The 17,125-nt window shown below is 42.2% G+C and overlaps 1 protein-coding gene and 1 pseudogene across 2 annotated transcripts in view; one reads left to right on the forward strand and one right to left on the reverse strand.

Annotated features, from left to right (window-relative positions):
- The window catches only part of TMEM233 (transmembrane protein 233), a 48,871-nt gene that overhangs the window by 19,568 nt on the left and 12,178 nt on the right, over positions 1 to 17,125 (reverse strand). The window lies entirely within an intron of this gene.
- On the forward strand, positions 14,221 to 15,607 carry LOC108534009 (voltage-dependent anion-selective channel protein 3 pseudogene; annotated as a pseudogene). Its single transcript, XR_001886864.1, has one exon. The product of XR_001886864.1 is annotated as a voltage-dependent anion-selective channel protein 3 pseudogene (transcript).

The raw sequence follows: 17,125 nt of genomic DNA on the forward strand, positions 1-17,125 counted from the left end.
TCTGAGATTTCATTGTGAAGGACTTCCATGGCTGGGGGGTCTCGGGCTTAAGGGTAGAGAACTAACAGTGAAGCGGAAAGAATTCTTTGCCTGCCTCCCCAACATGTCAGCTGTAATTCTTTTCCTCTTTTAATTGGAATTTTATACTGAGGTTCACCTGGCAGATGCGACAGACTGAAGCAGTGGAAATGGATTTTAGAGAAAATGCGTGGTTTATAAATCTTTTTCTGAAGAGCTTAGAATGTAAACTACTCCATCTGGTGTGGAAGAACTAGGAAGAAATGGGGCGGCTTTAGATACTCAACATTTGCATGATCTTATTTGTTCTTTTAAAAATTAATAATGCAATTTGTGAACATGTGAAACATTTGAATGCTACAGAAGCACATACAGTCAATAGTAAAGCTCTTTCCCTAATCTTATTTCCCAGAGATAACCCTTATTAGCAGTGTGGTGCATCTGCTTCTAGACTTTTCCCCCCATGAATAATATGAAAAGAAAACTGACACTTTCACCTGCTTCCTTTATGACTAAGCACATCATGTATCACAGTCAGGAGAGAGAAACAGCAATTTTCACCCTGAGAAAACCAAGAATGGCAGAGCCAGTCTGTCTAGTCCTGATCCCTCAAATATTAAAACCTTGAGTACTTCCCATAAATCTTGGCAAAGACAGCTTCATCCCTACCTTTTGCAACTATGATGTCTAAACACAGGTTACCTCCTTTGTGGATACTGTAATACGTTCAGAAAGACACTGTTTTGTTTTCCAGGAACAGATTAATATAAAACAACTTGGTCACCTTGGCAGCTTTGCATCTGTTTTCTTTTAAATATTTGTGTTTTGCTTTGGCTAGCTGGTCTTTTTGAAGGTGGATTCTCTTGCATTTCTTTTGAAGTAAAATCTTTTCTCCTCTAAATGTTTTGGCCTTCAGTCTTTCTTTGACAAAATAACAATGATAACAGATAATATTTATGAGGCATTTAGTATATGCCAGGCACTATATTAAATGTTTTTCAAGAATGATTGGATTGGTCCTCACAACACTATGAGCTAGGTGCTTTGTGGTTTCCATTTTACAGATGGGAAAACTGAGGCACAAAGAAGTCAAAGCAATTTGCCCAGTCACGTGGCTAGTTTGGTACAGTGATTGTACACACACACACAGACAGGCACAGACACACAGGAGTTTGCGTTTTTTTTTTTTTCTCTCTTTGTTTTAAGAATATGAATAGGCCAGGTGCAGTGGCTCATACCTCTAATCTCAGCACTTTGGGAGGCTGAGGCAAGAGGATCACTTGAATCCAGGAGTTCAAGACCAGCCTGGGCAACATAGCAAGACCCTTGTCTCTACAAAAAAATTTTAAAAATTAGCTGGATGCCAGGAACAGTGATTCATACCTGTAATCCCAACACTTTGGGAGGCCAGGGCAAGAGGATCACTTGAGTCCAGGAGGTCAAGACCAACCTGGGCAAGATAGGAAGATCCTGTATCTACAAAAAATTAGCTGGCGTGGTGGCACGTACTTGTAATCCCAGCTTCTTGGGGATGCTGAGATGGGAGGATTGCTTGAGTCCCAGTGTCCAAGGTTGCAGTGAGCTATGATTGTGCCACTGCACTCCAGCCTGGGTGACAGAGCAAGATGCTGTTTAAAAGAAAAAAAAAAGCCAGATATGGTGGCATGTACCTGTAATCCCAGCTACTCAGGAGGCTGAGGCAAGAGGATTGCTTGAGTGCAGGAGTCTGAGATTACAGTGAGCTATGGTTGAGCCACTGCACTGTAGCCTGGGTGACAGAGCAAGACCCTGTATCTGAAAAAATAAAAAATATAAAAATGCAAACAGTATCATACAACATTTGTTCTGCAATTTGCTTTTTTTCCATTTAATATGGGGTGGGCAACTTCCCAAGCTAGCGTGTCCAAGTCTGTTTTATTCTTGTTTTCTTTCCCCATTCATGATTAAAATAATGAGTTATATTGACAGACTTCCTGATGTTACATGATCCTTGTATTCTTGGGGAACGTCTTGATTTGTTATGGTGCAATCTTTTCTTTGTAACTTTTTATTTTCAAATAGCTTCAAACTTATAGAAACATTGTGAGTTCTGTAAACATTATGAGTATGGTTGTCCTATTCTTTTTAAGGGCTTCCTCCTAGTTCATTTAAATGCTCATACCTCACCTATAACTATAACTATAGACATTTAGTTATTTAAAATTTATTGAGATTGCATAATATGCTGTAGTGGACGCTCTAGTGAGTATGGCTGTCTTAGTTTTAAGGTCTTCCTACTAGTTCATTTAAATGCTCATGCCTCACTTGTAACTATAACTATAGATATTTTGTTATTTAAAATTTGTTGAGATTGCATAATATGCTGTAGTGGACATTCTAATTCATACATTTTCATATGTTTGAGCCTTTGCTTTTGGTGAATTTCTAGGAATGGAATTGTTCAGTCAAACAGTATATGGATTTACATTTGGAGTGATAGAACCAAATTGCCCTGCAAAAAGGTTATCCAAATCTATGCTCCCGCTAATTGTATTTAAGTGTTCTTTCCCCAACATCATTGCCAATACTGTATATTATCAATCTCTTTTTCCACATTCTAATGGGTGAAAAAGAATCTCAAGATAAAATTCAATTAATTAATGGCGAGGTTGAGCCATCTCTTCACACTTCAGATCTTAGCTCCAATGTTATCTTCTTACAGAGGACTTTTCAGACCAGCTTATCTAAAACTGGCCAGCTCTCCCTGGTGACCCACACAGTGCCTGGAACATAGAAGGAGATCAATAAGTATGTGTTGAATTAACAAATGTATGTATAAATGAATATTTATTGATCTTATGTGTTTCTTCTTGATGAGTTTGGTACCCATACCCTTTGTCCAGCTTTCTATTGGTTTGTCTTTTCTTACTGAGCTGTGGGAAATTTTACATATTGTGGACCAGCACTGTGCAATAGAAATATAATGGGAGACACACAGGTGATTTTAAATTTTCTAGTAACCACATCAAAAAAGTAAAAATAAGTAAGTGAAATTAACTTCAATAATATACATTTTATTCAATCCAACATGCCAAAATATTATTCAAAGCTGTGGTATGAGCCATTTTTCAAGCACTCCATTGTCATATGTGATTAGTGGCAACTGTACTGAATAACTGAATAATATTCCTTGACCTGTGACATATTTTGCAAAATTTTCTCCCACTTTCTCCTGGTCTGTCTTTAAAAAACTATGATTATAGTGATATTATATTAATATAAATCCTGAGTGAATAGATTTGTACCAATGCCAGTGTTTTTTTTTTTTTCTTGAGACAGGGTTTTGCTCTGTCACCCAGGCTGGAGTGCAATGGCATGATGTTGGCTCACTGCAACTTCAACTTCCCTGACTGAAGTGATCTTCCCACCTCAGCCTCCCAAGTATCTGAGACTACAGGTGAGTGCTACCACTCCCAGGTAACTTTTGTATTTTTTGTAGAGATGAGGTTTTGCCATGTTGCCCAGGCTGGTCTTGAACTTCAGAGCTCAAATTATCTGCCTGCCTCAGCCTCCCAAAGTGTTAGTATTACAGACACGAGCCACCATGCCTAGCCTGCTCTTTTTTCATATGTTTATGTTTTTATGGAATTTTGTCCCGTTGTATTAGTCCATTCTCATGCTGCTAATAAAGACATACTTGAGACTGGGCAATTTATAAAGGAAAGTGGTTTAATTGACTCACAGTTCAGCATGGCTGGGGAGGCCTCAGGAAACTTACAATCGTGGTGGAAAGGGAAGGAAATGCGTCCTTCTTCACACAGCAGCAGGAGAGGGAAGAATGAGTGCCGAGTGAAGGAGGAAGCCCCTTACAAAACCATCAGATCTCATGAGAACTTACTCGCTATCACATGAATAGCATGGGGGAAACTGGCCACATGATTCAGTTACTTCCTACCAGGTCCCTCCCATGACATGTGGGGATTATGAGAACTACAATCAAAGATGAGATTTGGGTGAGGACACCACCAAACCATATAATTGCACTCCTGGCCCCTCTCAAATCTTGTGTCCTCACATGTCAAGACACAATCATGCCTTTCCAACAGTCCGCCTAAGTCTCAGTTCATTCCAGCATTAACCCAAAAGTCCAAGTCCAAGGTCTCATCTGAGAGAAGACAAGTCACTTCCTCCTATGACCTTGCAAAACCAAAAGCAAGTTAGTCACTTCCTAGATACAATGCGGGTACAGGCATTGGGCAAATACATCTGCTCCAAAAGGGAGAAATTGGCCAAAACAAAGTGGCTACAGGCCCCGTGCAAGTCCTAAATCCAATAGGGCAGTCATTAAACCTTAAATTTCCAAAATGATCCCCTTTGACTCCATGTCTCACATCCAGGTCACACTGATGCAAGAGGTGGGTTCCCATGGCCTTGGGCAGCTCCACTCCTGTGGCTTTGCAGGGTACAGCCCCCCTCCCTAGCTGCTTTCACATGCTGGCGTTCAGTGCCTGCAGCTTTTCCAGGTGCATGGTGCAAGCTGTTGATGGATCTACCATTCTGGGTTCTGGAGGACGGTGGCCCTCTTCTCACAGTTCCACTAGGCAGTGCCCCAGTGGGGACCTTGTGTGGAGGCTACTATTGCATATTTCCCTTCCATACTTCCCTAGCAGAGGTTTTCCATGAGGGCTCTGCCCCTGTAGCAAGTTTATGCCTGGACATCCAGGCATTTCCATACATCCTCTGAAATCTAGGTGGAGGTTCCCAAACCTCAATTATTGTCTTCTGCACACCCTCAGGACTAACACCATGTGGAAGCTGCCAAGATTTGGGACTTGCGCCCTCTGAGGCAATGGTCCAAGCTGTACTTTGGCTCCTTTTAGCCACGGTTGGGGCTGAAACAGCTGGGATGCAGGGCACCATGTCCAGAGGCTGCACACAGCAGTGGGGCCCTGGGCCTGGCCCATGAAACCATTTTTCCCTCCTAGGCCTCCAGACCTGTGATGGGAGGTGCTGCCTTGAAGGTCTCTAACATGCCCTGGAGACATTTTTCCCATTGTCTTGGTGATTAACATTTGGTTCCTTGTTACTTATGCAAATGCAAATTTCTGCAGCTGGCTTGAATTTCTCCAGAGAAAATGGGGTTTCTTTCTTTCTTTCTTTTTTTTGAGATGGGATTTTGCTCTTGTTGCCCAGGTTGGAGTGCAATGGTGTGATCTTGGCTCACTGCAACCTCCACCTCCTGGATTCAAGTGATTCTCCTGCCTCAGCCTCCCAAGTAGCTGGGATTACAGGCATGTGCCACCACACCTGGCTAATTTTGTATTTTTAGTAGGGACAGGGTTTCTCTATTTTGGTCAGGCTGGTCTCAAACTCCTGACCTCAGGTAATTCGCCCATCTTGGCCTCTCAGAGTGTTGGGATTACAGGCGTGAGCCACCACGCCCGGCCGGGATTTTCTCTTCTATCACATCATCAGGCTGCACATTTTTCAAACTTTTATGATCTGCTCCCTCTTGAATGCTTTGCCATGTAGAAATTTCTTCTGCCAGATACCCTAAATCATCTATCTCAAGTTCAATGTTCCATAGATCTCTGGGGCAGGGGCAAAATGTTGCCAGTCCATTTGCATAGCAAGAGTGACCTTTACTCTAGTTCCCAACAAGTTCCCCATCTCCATCTGAGACCACCTTAGCCTGGACTTCATTGTCCATATGACTATCAGCATTTTGGTCAAAGCCATTCAACAAGTCTCTCAGAAGTTCTAAACTTTCCCACATCTTCCTGTCTTCTGAGGCCTCCAAGTCTCTAGGAAGTTCCAATTTTTCCCACATTTTCTTCTTCTGAGCCCTCCAAACTGTTCCAACCTCTGCCTGTTACCCAGTTCCAAAGTTGCTTCCACATTTTCTGGTATCTTTACAGTAGCTTCCCACTCTCCATGGTACCAATTTACTGTAACTGTCTGTTCTCATGCTGCTAATAAAGATATACCTGAGACCAGGTAATTTATAAAGGAAAGAGGTTTAATTGACTCATAGTTTCACAGGGCTGAGGAGGCCTCAGGAAACTTATAATCATGGCAGAAGGAGAAGCAAACATGTCATTCACATGGTGGCAAGAGAGAGAAGAATGAGTGTTGAGCGAAGGGGGAAGCTCCTTACAAAACCATCAGATCTTGTGAGAACTCATTCACTATCACAAGAATAGCATGGGGGAAATTGGCCCCATGATTCAATTACCTCCCACTGGGTTCCTCCCATGACACGTGGGGATTATGGGAGCTACAATTCAAGACTGAGATTTGGGTGGGGACACAGTCAAACAATATCACCCATGTAGATTTTGATAACCATGACTACAATCAGGAAACAGAAATGCTCCATCACCACAGAGAAACTCCCCCTGTGACGCCTTGCAAGTCACACCTTTCCTCCAGGTCCATTGTCTGTTCACTTATATTTGTGGTGTTTGGACATTACCGAGTTCTTTTCTAAGCTATAGAGCTCATCATTTCATAAACCAACCACCATTATTTCAGTGTGCTAAGTAGCCAGTTAGTTGCTGTCTCTCTTCTTCCTGCAAAGTATTTTAAAAAGAAGGGACTTTAGTTTCTTTCTGGTTTTAATTTTCCTCTGCGATACAAATGGATCTTAGAATATAGAACAAGAGCATAGTCGAACGTTCTAAGAATTCATGACACTTCACTCTTAGAATATAGAACACATGGGTTCTCATCACATATTTTATAAGGCATGCAGGAGTCTCCTTCAGTGACTCTTCTCTTTGCTAGGGGCCTAGGCTCATGTTGGCAAAATGGAATAACAGTGTTCAGGTCTTGACTGGATGCCTTGAACCAGTGAAGGCCACACTTTGACAGAAGAGTGAGCAAGTTCCTGTCTTCTGTAGTATATGCTAATGATCTCATGGTCACTGCAGCTGGTTATTTGAAACTTATTTATACATGCCTTCCCTGAATGGACTCATGATACCTAAATACTCCCGGGAGGAAAGTTGTCAGGAGTCAGAAGTGAGGGTGACCGTTTCTATGCTGAACCTCAAAAAGGTTGCTGTGGGGGACAGCAAGACAGTCATGAAGCTGTGCAGTAGAGACGCCCAGGCACCTGTCAGAAGGCACAGGCAACTCCTGGCATCCACACCTCAAAGAAAAAGAGTCCAAAGTAACCCCATAAATTTTGATAACTGGCACTGAATACTGATAGGTCTAATGTTCTAGGAATTCATGACACTTCACACCAAACTGCAAAGCTACTCCAATGCCCTAAGCCAGGAAAATGTGGAAAGTACTTTGTCCTTTCCTTCTGGTCTTTAGATCAGCACTCTTGGTACATCTCACATGATACCCTGGATGAGACAGCAGTACCTATGGGATTGCTGCCAGTGTAGACTGGAGATGAAACTCTCCAAAGTTATATTTTTATATCTCCCTATATTCATGGTTCCCAATTCTAGCTGCACCTTAGAATTACTCAGTGTGGGAGGCTTAAAAAATTCCTATACCCAAGTTCCTTCCCAAACCAACTGAATCAGGCTCTCTGGGGGTGGGACCCCAGCGTTGGATTTTTTTTTGAGAGCTTTTCAGGTTATTCTGAGGGGCAGCCAGAATTGAGAACCACTGTCCTAGATGGACAGCCATTCATTAGTTCATTCATTTGAAACCTACTTCTTGAGTATCACCTGTGTGCCTGGCACTGCTCCCTGCCCTCATGGGGCTTACTTTCTGGTGGAGATAAAAAATAAACAAACATGCAAATAAATAAGGTAAATACATAATATTATTAAGGCAAAGAAAGTAAGGTGTAGGAGGGAGATTGTTTTAGCAGAAAGCAGGTAGACTGAGACCTGAAGGCTTGAGAAGAAGCCAGACCTGCAGAGAGCAGTGGGGAGAGGATGCCTGGCAGGGAGGATGGCAAGTGCAAAGGTCTGGAGGGGGGAAACCAATTTTTTATTGAAGATTCCCCCAAAATGCAGTGTGGCTGAGCTGTAGGAGTGAAAGAGAGAGGAAAGGAGACAAGAAAGGAAAGAAAAGAGAGGAGAGAGGAGAGAGAGATGAGATAAGGCCAGAGGGGAAACCAGGAGCTATATTAGTCATAATAATGAATCATCATATTAAAATAATAATCTTTATTGAATATTTATTCTGTGCCACGTCCTGGACTAACCACTATATGTGCATCATATAATTGGTTCCTTACAATAGCCCCCATGGAGATAAAAGTAATCTTATCCCCCATTTTACAGATGAGAAAACTGAGACTCAGAAAGAGGGACATCAATAGTCAAACAGTGTTTCTGTGTTCAAAGGCAACTTTCTAAGGAGACTACAAATGTAAGCAAAAGTTAGTGCATCCATCCACAAAGCCCTTAGGATAACTATTTTATTATGCCCCAAAGAACTTAAGAGCAAGATTTGATGCACTGTTTGATTTATAGCACTGGGTAGATGACTTGACTTAAATTTAATAAAAATTTGGTTACTGATAGAGAAAATAGGGCAGGTATATCTAAGCTGTGCTACTAATTTCACTGTCAAAAATTCATTTTCTTTTGTTTTGCCCCCCCTCCCTTTGAGATGGAGTCTCACTCTCTCACCCAGGCTGGAGTGCCGTGGTGCAATCTTGGCTCACTGCAGCCTCCACCTCCCACGTTCAAGCAATTCTCCCACCTCAGCCTGCCAAGTAGTTGGGATTACAGATGTACGCCACCATGCGCAGTTAATTTTTTTTTTTTTTTTTTTTTTTATTGTAGAGAAGGGCTTTCACATGTTGGCCAGGCTGGTCTTGAACTCCTGACCACAGGTGATCCGCCAGCCTCAGCCTCCCAAAGTGCTGGGATTACTGGTGGGTACATGGGATTGGAACATTGTGCTTCCTCCGCTCTAAAGGCTTCCATTGTCCCCTATTTCCCGGGAGAAGCTCACATTCTTCATTCTGCCCTTCCCAACCCTGCATGGGTGGCCCCTGCAGCCTCTCTCATCTCATTTGGAGCCTTTTCCCTTGCTCACTGTCTCCCCGTTTCCTGCCCCCTGTCTGTGTCCAAGTCGTCTCCTCTCTACTTGTGGCCCTCTTCTCTCTCTGTCTCATGTGGCCAGCATCTCCTCATTCTGGTCTTGGCTGACATGTTAGCACCTTCAGGGCAGCCTTCTCAGGTCTCCTCATCTCTTCATTTTTTATTTTTTGAGACAAGGTTTTACTCTGTTGCCCAGTGGTGCAATCATAGCTCACTGCAGCCTCAAACTCTTGGGCTCAAACAGTTCTCCAGCCTCAGCCTCCAGAATAGCTGGGACCACAGGTGCATGCCACCACGCCCGACTGATTTTTTCATTTTCTGGTAGAGACAGGGTCTTGCTATGTTGCCCAGGCTGGTCTCAGACTCTTGTGCTCAAGTGATCATCTTGCCTCAGCCTCCTAAAGTGCTGGGATTACAGGCATGAGCCACTTTATTCAGCCAGGTCCCCACATCTTAAGTAGGTACTGTGACCATAGTCAGTAGGTTATGACTCAGTTCCTGGTTTATTTCCTTCGTGACTCTTGACGCAAGTCACAGTCATTTGATTCAGTGGCCTGTCGACTTTTGAGTGTTTGTTCTGCCACCTGACTGTGAGCTCCGTGAAGATGCAGAGCATATCTCATTGTATTCATTGCTCCAGTGCCTAATGGAGGGTCTGACACCTAGCATTCCTTTAATATATATTCCTGATAAAAAAGAAAAAATTCATACAGCCAGGTTTTCATTTTCCAACCTGTAGCCCTGCTTTTTTTATTGTTATTATTATTTAAACAGGCTTCTTAGGAATTTGCCCAAATATCTAGCCATTTGGACAGTTGATGATGACTGGTATGTAAAAAGAATTCTTGGTTGATGAAACAGTTGAAGATCCATTTCTATGATCCTAAAAGGACTAATTTTGTTACCTGAATCTTTTTTTTGTCCTCCACACTACTAAAAAATCAGATGGTCTACAGATCTGAAAGACTAGATTAATTTTTTAGCTTTCAGTTGATTTTATGCAAGAGTCCTGTACACTGGACTTAATTTGGATCTTGGGTTTCCCAAAGGCAAGAGCTATAGTGGTATCCACCAATTGTTTTATAAAGTGGAGAATTTTCCATGAGATTGAAATTCAGGAACCATAACCAACATCTTGGGGGTTAAGGTTTTTTTTTTTCTAATACTGAAAGACATTACATCATGGAGGTTGAAGGTGTGGGCTCTGAGCCAGTCTGTCTGGGTTCCATCCCAGTTTTGCTACCTACTTGCAGAATCATGAGCAAGTCAACTAATTGTCTGTACTGTATTCTCTGCTTCTGTAAATGGGGATGGTGATTTTTTTAAAAAGTACTTACTTAATGGAATTTCCTGGCAGCTTGAATGGATGAATACACCAAAAGCTCTTAGCATAGTGCTTGGCGCATAACTAACAGTTAATAAATGGGAACTATTGTATATTTTCAGCCATCAGAAGGCAAAGAGTAGGTCTAATGTGACATTTCTTGGCAACTAAAACATTGTATGACATTTTTCCTATGTATTTATTCATTCATTAGACACTTATTAAGCCACTACTACCTACTGGTACTGTTGTAAGAACTGGGAACGCCAGCCATGTATGGTCAGGCTGACAAGATCCCTGCCTTTGAAGAGTTGAAGGAGCCATACCATTAGCACTCAAACATATCATTAAAAACTTTCAGGCAGGGAGAAGTGCTATGAAGGAAATAAGACAGAACCTTATGGTAGGGAGCAACTGGTAGACTGTTTGGTCTTCATTTGATACTACAAATTTACTGATGATTTTCTTTTACGTGGAAACTACCCCCTCCCATCCGCAGCTGCCAATATTAGTGTATGTGTATGTAAATTGCACCATGCCCCATTTTATTACAGACAATGTTATAAACTAGATATATGGTTCTTTAATATAATAACAGCAGCTGAACCCAAAGGAAAATCAAGCCTTATAGGGAAGGCTATAAAACTTAGTTTTCCTCTGGCTAGCCATATGTAGAAAGCTGAAACTGGATCCCTGCCTCACACCTTATACAAAAATTAATTCAAGATGGATTAAAGACTTAAATGTTAGACCCAAAACCATAAAACCCTAGAAGAAAACCTAGGCAATACCATTCAGGACATAGGCATGGGCAAGGACTTCATGACTAAAACACCAAAGCAATGGCAACAAAAGCCAAAATAGACAAATGGGATCTAATTAAACTAAAGAGTTTCTGCATGGCAAAAGAAACTACCATCAGAATGAATAGACAACCTACATAATGGGAGAAAATTTTTGCAATCTCTCCACCTGACAAGGGCTAATGTCTAGAATCTACAAAGAACTTAAACAAATTTACAAGAAATAAACAATCCCATCAAAAAATGGGCAAAGGAGATGAGCAGACGCTTCTCAAAAGAAGACATTTATGCAGCAAACAGACACATGAAAAATGGCTCATCATCAGGTCATCAGGAGAAATGCAAATTAAAACCCAGTGAGATTACCATCTCACACCAGTTAGAATGGCAACTTATTAAAAAAGTCAGAAAACAACAGATGCTGGAAGAATATGGAGAAAAAGGAACGGCTTTTACACTGTTAGTGGGAGTTAAATTAGTCAGCCATTGTGGAAGACAGTGTGGTGATTCCTCAAGGGATCTAGAACTAGAAATACCATTTGATCCCAGCAATCCCATTACTGGGTATATACCAAAGGATATAAATTCATGCTACTATAAGAACATGCACATGTATTGTTTATTGCGCACTATTCACCAATAAGGCAAAGACTTGGAACCAATTCAAATGTCCTCAATGATAGTCGATAAGAAAATTGTGGCACATTATTACACCACGAATGCTATGCAACCATACAAAAGGATGAGTTATATCCTTTGAAGGACATGGATGAAGCTTGAAACCATCTATTCTCAGCAAACTATCACAAAGTCAGAAACCAAACACCACATGTTCTCACTCATAGGTGGAAATTGAACAATGAGAACACTTGGACCACAGAGTGGGGAACATCACACCACTGGCCTGTGGGGCTGGAGCCTGGGGGAGGCATGGCATTAGGAGAAATACCTAAAGTAAATGATGAGTTGATGGGTGCAGCAAACCAACATGGCACATGTATACCTATATAACAAACCTGCACGTTGTGCGCATGTACCCTAGAACTTAAAGTATAATAATAATAAAACAAAAACAAAAACAAAAAAACCCTTAGTTTTCCTCTTTTTTTTTTTTGAGACAGGGTCTCATTACATCACCTGGAATGCAGTGGTGCGATGACGGCTCACTGCAGCCTTGACGTCCTGTGCTTTAGTGATCCTCCCACCTCAGTCTCCCAAACACCTGGGACTACAGGCACACACTACCAGGCCTGGCTAATTTTTTTGGTTTTGTTTTTTGAGAGGGAGTCTCGCTCTGTCGCCCAGGCTGGAGTGCAGTGGCGCGATCTCGGCTCACTGCAAGTTCCGTCTCCTGAGTTCACGCCATTTTCCCACCTCAGCCTTCCGAGTAGCTGGGATTACAAGCGCTCGCCACCACACTCGGCTAATTTTGTTATTGTATTTTTAGTAGAGACAGGGTTTCACCATGTTAGCCAGGATGGTCTCCATCTCCTGACCTTGTGATCCACCCGCCTCGGCCTCCCAAAGTGCTGGGATTACAGGTGTGAGCCACCGTGTCTGGCCAATATTTTGTATTTTTTGAAGACGGGATTTTGCCACATTGCCGAGACTGGTCTGGAACTCCTGAGCTCAAGCAATCCACCTGCCTTGGCCTCCCAAAGTGCTGGGATTACAGGTGTGAGCCACCGCACCTGGCCTCCTCATTTGTAAAACGGGAATAAGAATATTTATGCACAGGGCTGGGCACAGTGGCTCACACCTATAATCTCAGCACTTTGGGAGTCCAAGATGGGGGAATCACAGGGTCAGGAGATTGAGACCATCCTGGCTAACACGGTGAAACCCCATCTCTACTAAAAATACAAAAAAGTAGCCAGGCATGGTGGCACATGCCTATAGTGGCAGCTACTCAGGAGGCTGACGCAGGAGAATCACTTGAACCCGGGAGGCAGAGGTTGCAGTGAGCCAAGACCACACCACCGCACTCCAGCCGGGGTGACAGAGCGAGACTCTGTCTCAAACAAAAAAAAAAAAAAAAAAGAAAAGAAAAGAAAAGAATATCTATGAACAGTTTGGTTGTGAGGCTTAAATGAGATGATGGCAGTAAAGGGGCCCAGCATTATCTCACTTAGTTTTGAAAACTGTGCAGAGAGGTTGATATTAATATTCCCATTGTATAGGTGGGAAAACCTAGTCTCAGAGAAGTTAGGATAAGAGCAGAGCTGGGATTCAGACTTAAGAGTTGAGTTCAGAGCCTGGCCCAACATGATGTTTGCCTTTGAATCTGTACCCCACCCAGTGTACATGTTGGGGCCAAAGGAGAAACTACAAGTAAAATGGAAAGCAGTTTTGTGAAAAACTCTGGGATACATAAACAGACCTCTAAGGTTCACAAAACAGTGAAAGAAGCAAGGGCCAGAAAATCCACAAAAAGGAGAGAAAATATTTGCAATTCACATATTTATGAAGTATTTGTGTCTAGTATATATATATGTGTGTGTGTATGTGTGTATATATACACACACACATATATATCTTAAACTCAACAATAAAAAGACAACCCACTTAAAGAGAGGCAAAGTCTCTAAATGGACATTTCTTTGAAGAATACAAATTGCCAGTAAGCACAGGAAATGCTCAATATCATTAGTCACTAGAGAAATGCAAATCAAAACCTCAAAAAGATACTACTTTGCACCTACTGGGATAGCCACAATAAAAAAGATAATAACATGTGTTATTAAGGATACAGAGAAACTGGAACCCTTGTACAGGGATGGTGGGATTGCAAAATTGTGTGGGTGCTTTGGAAATGGTCTAGCAGTTCCTCAACAAGTTAAACATATCGTTATCATACCACCCAACAATTCCACTCCTAGCTCTACCCTTAAGAAAGTTGAAAACATAAGTTCACACAAAAAAGTTGTTCATGAATATTCCTAGCAGCATATTTTTAAGAGCCAAAAAATGGAATCAACCCAATGTCCATCAATGAATGAACAGAAAAACACAATATGGAATATCCATACAATAGAATATTATTCAGCCTTAAAAAGAAGGAAGTACTGGACCTTCAGCGTTGCCCGGGCGGAGTGGAGACAGGCCCTCGGGGTGGAGGTCTTTGGTTTCATAAGAGCCTGAGAGAGATTTTTCTAAGATATGTGTAACACACCAACTTACTGTGACCTAGGAAAGCCTGCTAAGGATGTCTTCAACAAAGGATATGGCTTTGGCATGGTCAAGATAGACCTGAAAACCAAGTCTTGTAGTGGAGTGGAATTTTCTACTTCTGGTCATGCTTACACTGATACAGGGAAAGCATCAGGCAACCTAGAAACCAAATATAAGGTCTGTAACTATGGACTTACCTTCACCCCAAAATGGAACACGGACAATACTCTAGGGACAGAAATCTCTTGGGAGAATAAGTTGGCTGAAGGGTTGAAACTGACTCTTGATACCATATTTGTACCGAACACAGGAAAGAAGAGTGGGAAATTGAAGGTCTCCTATAAACGGGATTGTTTTAGTGTTGGCAGTAATGTTGATATAGATTTTTCTGGACCAACCATCTATGGCTGGGCTGTGTTGGCTTTCGAAGGGTGGCTTGCTGGCTATCAGATGAGTTTTGACACAGCCAAATCCAAACTGTCACAGAATAATTTCGCCCTGGGTTACAAGGCTGCGGACTTCCAGCTGCACACACATGTGAACGATGGCACTGAGTTCGGAGGTTCTATCTACCAGAAGGTTAATGAGAAGATTGAAACATCCATAAACCTTGCTTGGACGGCTGGGAGTAACAACACCCGTTTTGGCATTGCTGCTAAGTACAAGCTGGATTGTAGAACTTCTCTCTCTGCTAAAGTAAATAATGCCAGCCTGATTGGACTGGGTTATACTCAGACCCTTCGACCAGGAGTCAAATTGACTTTATCAGCTTTAATCGATGGGAAGAACTTCAGTGCAGGAGGTCACAAGGTTGGCTTGGGATTTGAACTGGAAGCTTAATGTGGTTTGAGGAAAGCATCAGATTTGTCCCTGGAAGTGAAGAGAAATGAACCCACTGTGTTTTGGCCTTAAAATTCTTCTGTGAATTTCAAAAGTGTGAACTTTTTATTCTTCCAAAGAATTGTAATCCTCCCCACACTGAAGTCTAGGGGTTGCGAATCCCTCCTGAGGGAGGCGCTTGAAGGCATGCCTGGAAGTTGTCATGTTTGTGCCACATTTCAGTTCAGTTCTGCAGTGTTATTAAATGTGTTCCTCAGCGACAGTGTAGTGTCATGTTAGAGGAGACGATCTGACCCTCCAGTTTGTACATCACGTCCTGCATGTCCCACACCATTTTTTCATGACATTGTAATATATTGGTCTCTGTGCTATAGTGGAATCTTTGGTTTCGCATCAGAGTAAAATAAAATAAACCCATCACATTTGGAACATAAAAAAAAAAAAAAAAAGAAGGAAGTACTGATTAATGCTACAACATGGATGAACCCTGAAAACATGATGCTAAGTGAAAGAGGACATATATGAAAGATCACATATTGTATGATTCCATTTATAAGAAATATCCAGAATAAGTAAATCTGTAGAGATAGACAGTAGATTAGAGATTGTCAGGGGTTGTGGGGATGAGTAGTGACTGCTAATGGGCTGTATTAGTCCATTCTCATGCTGTTATAAAGAAATATCTGAGGGTGGGTACTTTATAATAAAAGAGATTTAATTGACTCACAGCTCCACATGGCTGGGGAAGCCTCAGGAAACTTACAATCATGGTGGAAAGCACCTCTTCACAGGACAGCAGGAGAGAGAATAAGTGCCAAGTGAATTGGGGAAGAGCCCCTCATAAAACCATCGTATGTCGTGAGAACTCACTATGATGAAAACAGCATGGGGGAAACCACCCCTATGATTCAATTACCTCCCACCAGGTCCCTCCCATGACAGGTGGGGCTTATGGAAACTGCAATTCAAGATGAGATTTGGGTGAGCACACAGCTAAACCATAACATTCCACCCACGGTCCCTCACAAATTTCATGTCCTCATATTTCAAGACACAAAAATCATGCACTTTCAACAACAGTCACCTGAAGTCTTAACTCATCCAGCATTAACCCCAAAGTCCAGATCCAAAGTTTCATCAAAGACAAGGCAAGTCCCTTCTGCCTATGAGCCTGTAAAATCAAAAGCAAGTAAGTCTCTTCCTAGATACAATGGGAGTACAGGCGTTGAGTAAATACACCCATTCTAAATGGGAGAAATTGACCAAAACAAAGGATGCAAGTCCAAAATCCAATAGGGCAGTCATTAAATCTTAAAGTTTCAAAATAATCTCCTTTGACTCCATGTCTCACATCCAGGTCATACTGATGCAAGAGGTGGGCTCCCATGGCCTTGGGCAGCTCTGCCTGTGTGGCTTTGCAGGGTATAGTCCCCGCCCTGGCTGCTTCCATGGCTGGTGTTGAGTGTTGTGGGTTGCACCAGGTGCATGGTGCAAGCTATTGGAGGATCTACCATTCTGGGGTCTGGAGGACAGTGGCCCTCTTCTCATAGCTCCACTAGGCAGTGCCCCAGTGGGGACTCTGTGTGAGGCTCTGATCTCACATTTCCCTTCCACACTGCCCTAGCAGAAATTCTTTTTGAGGGCTCCACTCCTGCAGCAAACTTATGCCTGGACATCCAGGCATTTCCATACATCCTCTGAAATCTAGGCAGAAGTGAGTTTTCTCCCTTTCTCTGTCTCTGTTTCTTTCTTTCCCAGTGACCCCTCTTTATACTCCCCTCCATCTGCAGACTTACATAAATTTCTGAACATAGTCTGATTTTTTTTTTCCAGGTGCAAGAAACTCTTTTTATATAGACCAATATTGTTTTAAATTCCAAACTCCTAGATAGCAGGCTCCCATCAAAATAGCTTGATGTATGTGGGCACTTAGCAAATATTTTTAGGAATAACGGCCGGGCGCGGTG

Source organism: Rhinopithecus bieti, unplaced genomic scaffold, assembly GCF_001698545.2.
Source record: "Rhinopithecus bieti isolate Rb0 unplaced genomic scaffold, ASM169854v2 scaffold_11938, whole genome shotgun sequence".
Lineage (NCBI taxonomy): Eukaryota > Metazoa > Chordata > Mammalia > Primates > Cercopithecidae > Rhinopithecus > Rhinopithecus bieti.